Source organism: Peromyscus maniculatus, chromosome 21 (genome assembly GCF_049852395.1).
Source record: "Peromyscus maniculatus bairdii isolate BWxNUB_F1_BW_parent chromosome 21, HU_Pman_BW_mat_3.1, whole genome shotgun sequence".
Taxonomy (NCBI): Eukaryota; Metazoa; Chordata; class Mammalia; order Rodentia; family Cricetidae; genus Peromyscus; species Peromyscus maniculatus.
In genome coordinates this window covers 1,635,331-1,641,797 of record NC_134872.1, presented here as the reverse complement: position 1 = coordinate 1,641,797, position 6,467 = coordinate 1,635,331, and the positions used below count along the sequence as shown (strand labels likewise).

Genomic DNA, 6,467 nt, shown 5'->3' with positions numbered 1-6,467 from the left:
GCAGTACAGTTAAGAAATCTCTTCTCTTCCAACTCCCACATAAATTGTGACACCAGACACCAGAGGGTGAGTGCAGGGACAAGAGGAGAAAGCCCTCTGTAGAGCTGAGCAAGGGTGCAAGGGAAGCAGCTTCTCTGCTCTTTTCCAAACAGACCCTCCTGCTACCCCAGATGGTCAGGTCCCTGCAGTGAGCTTCCCTGCCCTGTACACCTGCTGGGTATCTACCCTGGCGAAAGTCTACCTATCAACACTTGTTACACTTGACTCACAATCTCTGTGATTTCTCTATACCTTACTACCCACATTTGGCTCCCCAGAGCCTGGGGTCATTATTTTCAGGTAAGTGGACCACAGGTTCTTTGTGGGAACACACAGTGAGGTGGAGATTCTCAGGAGGAACTTGCCAGTGCAGTGGGTAGGGAAGGAATGATGGGAAGAGCACAGGTGGAAACACCTGCACCTTCCACCTTAGAGTGTTCTTGAGGATCCTGTTCCACTATAGCAAACAGAGGCAGGATGGTGAGTGACTCCGGTCAGTAGCCAAGATCAAGATCCATCCCCAATGATAAGACTTCATCACGTCAGGACACCAGGCTCACACTCATCTACCACATCTGTATGTCTGCCAAATTAGACTTCCTTCATCCATACAGAGTGAATGGCATGTCAGGAAATGTCACAAAAAGGAAGTCCCTAACAGAACAACACTTGTCCAACGTTGAGACCCTGCAGTCAATGCCACACACAGTGGGTAGATGTCTACTTCCTGTCCAACCAGTAGGGTTTCTGCAATATACTTAAGAAATCTTCATTTTTCTACTATAATATAATATGTGAATCAATTATTTTCCCTCCCAGCCCTTCTTCAGCCCACTACAGCAGTGACAGATTCTAAGCTCTCAGGAGAACATTGTCTCTTTGATAGCGGTTGACTCCCTCACCACATACTTAACCACTTCAGATGCACACACAAGTTTTTGGAGAAATTTGTGATAATGTTAACAACTGAGATTTGATAAAATTTATTTAAGTGTATGAACACTGAGAGACTGATGAACTCAATATTTCATTTTTAAAGTAAAATTTAATAATATAACATGCACTCAATAAGCAGAATTCTCTTATAGATTTGGCTGCAGCAAACTATGAAGGATTCAAAGATGTGTTACATTCCAGAATGTAGGTAGCATCTGCTTCAAACTAGGGAAGTCTAAAAGGTAAAAGTTTCCAATAAACTAATGTTGTGATCTGGGCCTCGATCTCAGTACTCAGGGACAGAATCATGTGGATGTCTGTGAGTTCCAGGCCAGCCTCAAAAAAGGTAAAATGATCTGAACATGTTAATAAAAATACTTTCCCTGAGGCTGGAGAGATAGCTAAACTGTGTAGAGGACAAGACTTGGAGTCCCACAAGTCTGGAAGTTCACAATCTGCTGTGCATCTCACTCCAGGTCCAACACCCTCTTCTGGCTTCCACAAACAACTTTTACCCCCAACATTCACATATAGACAAACAATTAAAATACAAAAAATTAAAATCAATCTTAAAAATATTTTCCTTGTACATTTTTGTGAAGATGCATTTCCTACACTGCAAATAAAACTATAATGCAAAAAAGGAGAATCAGATTTCAAGATGTATCTAGTGGGAAAGCTGAGGATAAGTACAGGTAGACATGTAAATATCTATTAGTTTCACCTATGATGATATTTTATTTGTACCGAAATGTGATTTTAATTTTATGTTAATAAATAAAGTTGCCCTGGGGTCAGAGCTTTTAGAGCCATAGCAAGAGCGTGGTGGTTAGAAGAGCTAGGTAGATTTCTGTGTGTTCAGGGATACAGCCAGTATTGGAGACATATGCCTTTAAGACCTGGAGGGCGGTACTTACAGGCAGTGATGAGGCAGTCATGTGGTTGGGTTTACAACCAATGAGAAGGCAGAACAGACTATTTAAACACAGACAAACAGGAAGTAGCTCTCTCTCAGGAAAGTTAGGAGCACTGCAGGAGGTAAGATTTTATCTCTGAGCTCTGACCTCTCGGCTTTCTCTTTTACATTGGCTCTGTGTTTCTTATTTTAATAAGATGATTGGTTACATCTACATTCCCCCTATCATTGCATTTTGGAAAACAGTTGTTCCTTTCTGTAAACATTATGCTTACATGCACTTTGTCATTAATGTTCAATGAAGCAAATGTTTTAAAATTCTCAGTTCCTAATGTAGTGAATGTGGACTGATATAATCCACACAAGCCAAGTACCTTTGAGTACCATCATTTTCTAAGACTCTAGACATCCTGACATCTCAGTGTGAGAAATGCTGACACAATGGCCTCTGGGCTGGACTCAGAAGGATATTTTGACCAGGATGAGGTGGACAATGACCAGGGCAAGCAACTTGTCCCCATACACTGCTCCTAGGATCACAGGTCCCATATCTGGATCTGAGCCAGGAAAGCAGGGCCCAGGAGATTCCTCCTTCAGGAGTTCATCTAACCATGACCTAGTCACAAGCTCTCTATTACTACCATTGAGGATCCTTAGAGAAGCCAATCAGCCTCATCCATATCACGATTATAAACTGAACACACACTAGCAGAGACTCAGTGTCCACTCTTCAAGCAGGATGAAGACATTTGTTTCTGAGGCTCTCCTCCTGCTGCTCTTGGCCTACCTGACCCTGACTGCAGCACCCAGAGGGTGAGTGTGGGTGTCAGGAGGGAAAGGATCTAACCTAGGAGACAAAAGGACTCCACCCCTGGGGCTACAGCACAGGAAAATCTGTCTCTCCCCTAGCACACCCAGGACCTTCAGGACTCTTATTCATTTTATATCCTATCATCTCTTCCTTGTTCCCTGTCCCCTGCTCTCCTGGGAGGAATGTCAGGGTCCTAGGTGGGAGGTCTAGATCTAAAGGCCACTGCACCTAGGTTAACAGCCTCTGAGATATTCGCAAACTCTCCTCACCTGTCCTGACCTCCTGGAGCCCCAGTTCATCTGTGCTGTCTACTTAGATGACATTCAGATTGAGAGATTCAATGACAGAGAAGAGCCTCCAAGACTAATGCACCATGGGTGGATCAGCAGGAGCCTGAGTACTGGAAGTGGAGACACGGGACATCTAAGACTAACGGACTTCTCCAAGGACACACTGAAGAAAATGCTTCACATCTATAATCTAAGTGAAATGGGTGAGTGAACCTGAATCAGAAATTCCAAATTTCAAGCTCCCAAAGTGTTTGCTCCGGTTGCCCATATAATAAGATTTACTGCAGCAAAATGTGACCCACATAAACTAGACTACAGGGAGCCTGGGGACGCTGATCTGGTTGTCTGCACAATTTAAGCTCAAATATGGCCATTTACATAGGTCAGGAGGGAGGGATTGGGTCACTGGAGGGCCCCAAGGGACTTGGCGCTGTGAGGGTGGCTGACAGTAGGGGCTTGGTAGGATATTACACAATCAAGATCCTGATGGCCTGTGATGTACTGCCTGGAGGGAACTTCAGTCATGGACAATTTGAATTAATCTTCAATGGCTGTGATTACCTTGTGCTGAATGAGAACCTGAGCACTTGGACTGCAGTTGGCAAGGCAGCTGAGATCCTGAGGCAAGAGTGGGAGAAGTCAGGATTTGCAAAATCTTTTAAGATTGCCTTGGAGATTAATTGTGTGAGATGCTCTTCTCTCACCTGGAATATGGGAAGGAGATTTTGCTGAGAACAGGTAAGGAAAGAAACTGCCACATCTGCTCTGAGACTGGAGCCCCTGTCCCCTGAGGATTCTTCCTCAGCAGGGAAAACTGGAATACTAACTTTGTCTTGCATCCAAGGGGAAAGAGTGTCATGGGTTTCCTAATTCAACAAGAGAGAGGAGCTCTCCAGAGGGCTAAGCCTTCTCTCAGGTTAGTTCAGTCTGTTACTTATGCCACATTTCCCTTCCATTTGCCTTGTGAACCATGATCTTTGCCATGCCTGGTTGCTGTCCATGTACTTTGGAGGTCTGAGCCCAGTGTTGCTGAATCTCCATCTAGTCAGAACCAGAAGTTCATATTTCTATGGGGAGATCCAGAGCCTGCACTGTGCTGGCTCATGGGGATTCTGAAACTTTCCAAGGAATAGATTACTCTATCCTTATCCTGAGATTAGGTTGATGTGTGGGGTCAGCATTTCCCCATCTAGTCAACTGTCCCATTCATTCAAAACAAGGTACATACACATAGATGTATCTTCATGAAGAACAGTAAATACCTGAGTTTTCCCATTTTTTCCCCTTCAGACACCCTGAAAATACATGTGATCCTTAAGGTCAGAGCTGATGAGAGAATCACTCCAAGGTTCTGGGCCATGAACTTCTACCCTGATGAAATCACCCTGACCTGGCAGAGGGATGCGGGCAACCAGACTTGGATATGGAGGTGATAGAGACCAGGCCTGCAGGGCATGGAACCTTCCAGAAGTGGGCAGCTGTGGTGGTACCTTCTGGAGAAGAGCAGAGATACACATGTCATGTGAATCATGAAGGGCTGCCTGAGCCCATCACCCTAAGATGGGGTAAGGAGTGGGTGTGAACACAGAGTCTACCACAGAGAGATTGGGAGTATTTGGGAGAAATGGAGCAAGGTCATTCCTGTTAGCTGGAGGTGAGAGTCCTCACTGTTCCATTTTTCTGTCAGAGCCTCCTCAGCCCTCTGTCCCCAATCATGCCAATTGTTACTGGCCTGGTTCTTGGAGCTGTGTTTATAGGAGCCGTGGTGACTTTTCTGAAATGGAAGAGGAAGACTAAAGGTAAGGAAAGGGCAGGGTCTGAGTTGATGTTTCCATATGAATATCAAGTCCAGCCAAGAGTGTGCCCTGTGATGTGTGAGAAACACTTCATCCAAGCAGTTGCTTATTCTGTGTTTGGTTGATATGCTGACATTAAGTCCATTGTAACTCGTAAAGAAAATAATTAACAATTTATCACTACAGCGACAGAGGTGGCAGAGACCTGATCCTCAGCTCTCAGAGGTCAGATGGAAAGGTCCCTACTTAGAACAGATACACACCAGTCCAGATAATTCTCTACACATGCAATCTACTATCATGTTTCCTTGTCTTTCTCTGGATCTGCATTCCCAGTTCTGGAAACTTCCCTGAGATAAGGACAAGGAGATTCCACTAGGCTTTCTAGATCCTGATGCTTCCATGAGCTCTAATAAAAGGGATTATTCTGAGTGTAAAAGGTGTGGCAGCTATGTTCGGTCTTGGCAGTCATTGTAGTAGTGGAGGCTCACCCCTGAGACACCAGTAGCAGTGTATACAGGAGTCCATGGAGGTTCTCAGTCAACTCATACCTCCTCATTTAGTTCCATCTGCAGAGGCGTTGACGTGGTCTTGTTTCACTTTCCACTGGGTTGTAAGTTTCTAGGATGTCCAGCCTTCTAAAGGGCCTGATGTGAGACAGGGCGAGGTCATAGGATAGAACTTTGGGGCTTGGGCACTATTGGGATTGGGAGAGTTTGAGTGTGTGATGAGTTGTTCAGTATATCACCATTTAAGACACTGATCTGAGTTTCTTCCTTGTTCTTTTCTTCTACAGAATAAGAGAGTTGGACTGAGCCTAACAGGATTTGTTCTGGTTTCTCTTTTCCCACTGTGGCTTCAAGACATGATGACTTCTCTTCCTGCATCTGACTGTGACTATGTGTCTGTGTCCTGTGAGCACAGTGTGAACAGGTGATGAGTTCAGCCCTGCCCAAGCAGCAATAAGTCCCATCCACACACTGATCACCATTCCTTCCCCAGTCATCATTGCTGCTCCAACAGAGGCTGGGCTGGCAAACCTCCACCCCTGACTGAACTTTAGTTTCCACTGAGCTGCATCTTCATTCAATTTACTTGAAATTAAGCATTTTTATTGTTGTGCAACTTCTTTCAGAGCAGGCATTTGATTAATGTACTGAAGTTGAGTCAAACTTGATGGAGAAAATAAAGTCTCAGATCCTTATGGAATCGTATGTGCTGTGCTAACTCCATTGTCTGTAGTGACAGCTGAAGGCTGTGTGGAGACATGTGAGGCCCGTGTGTGGACAGTTGTTGATCTTTCCACCCTGGGCTCTCACATAGTCCCTTCCCCCCTGTGTTATCTTGCTAGCTTGTTATCTCCTAATCTCTGTTCTTTCAATAAACCTGTTCACCAGGATATGTGATCAAAAGATCTCAGGCATTTGTAGGGTCTGTCCAGTGTCTCTGATGTTCTTTTATGTTGGCAGTCAGCCTGTTCAGACTTAAGTCTGATGTTCCATCAAGAGGTGTTTAGATTCCGGATTCTACTGGAATTATATTTGTTCTCAGTTCTGTGTTTGAGTCTAGTATCATTATCTTCTGTAGTCAACATTCACTGACACAAGTATGGAGTGTTTCTGTCATTGTCCAAGCCTGGATGTCCCTGGTATTCTCACCAAATTTGTCCAAGCCCGGTT

At 44.6% G+C, this 6,467-nt stretch overlaps 1 pseudogene across 1 annotated transcript; it reads left to right on the top strand.

Annotated features, from left to right (window-relative positions):
- Positions 1–2,332: 2,332 nt before the first annotated feature.
- LOC102909072 (class I histocompatibility antigen, Gogo-A*0101 alpha chain-like) lies at positions 2,333–4,913 on the top strand (annotated as a pseudogene). The gene is made up of 5 exons (XR_013046809.1): positions 2,333–2,393; positions 3,019–3,195; positions 3,456–3,730; positions 4,283–4,557; positions 4,680–4,913. The product of XR_013046809.1 is annotated as a class I histocompatibility antigen, Gogo-A*0101 alpha chain-like (transcript).
- Positions 4,914–6,467: the final 1,554 nt, after the last annotated feature.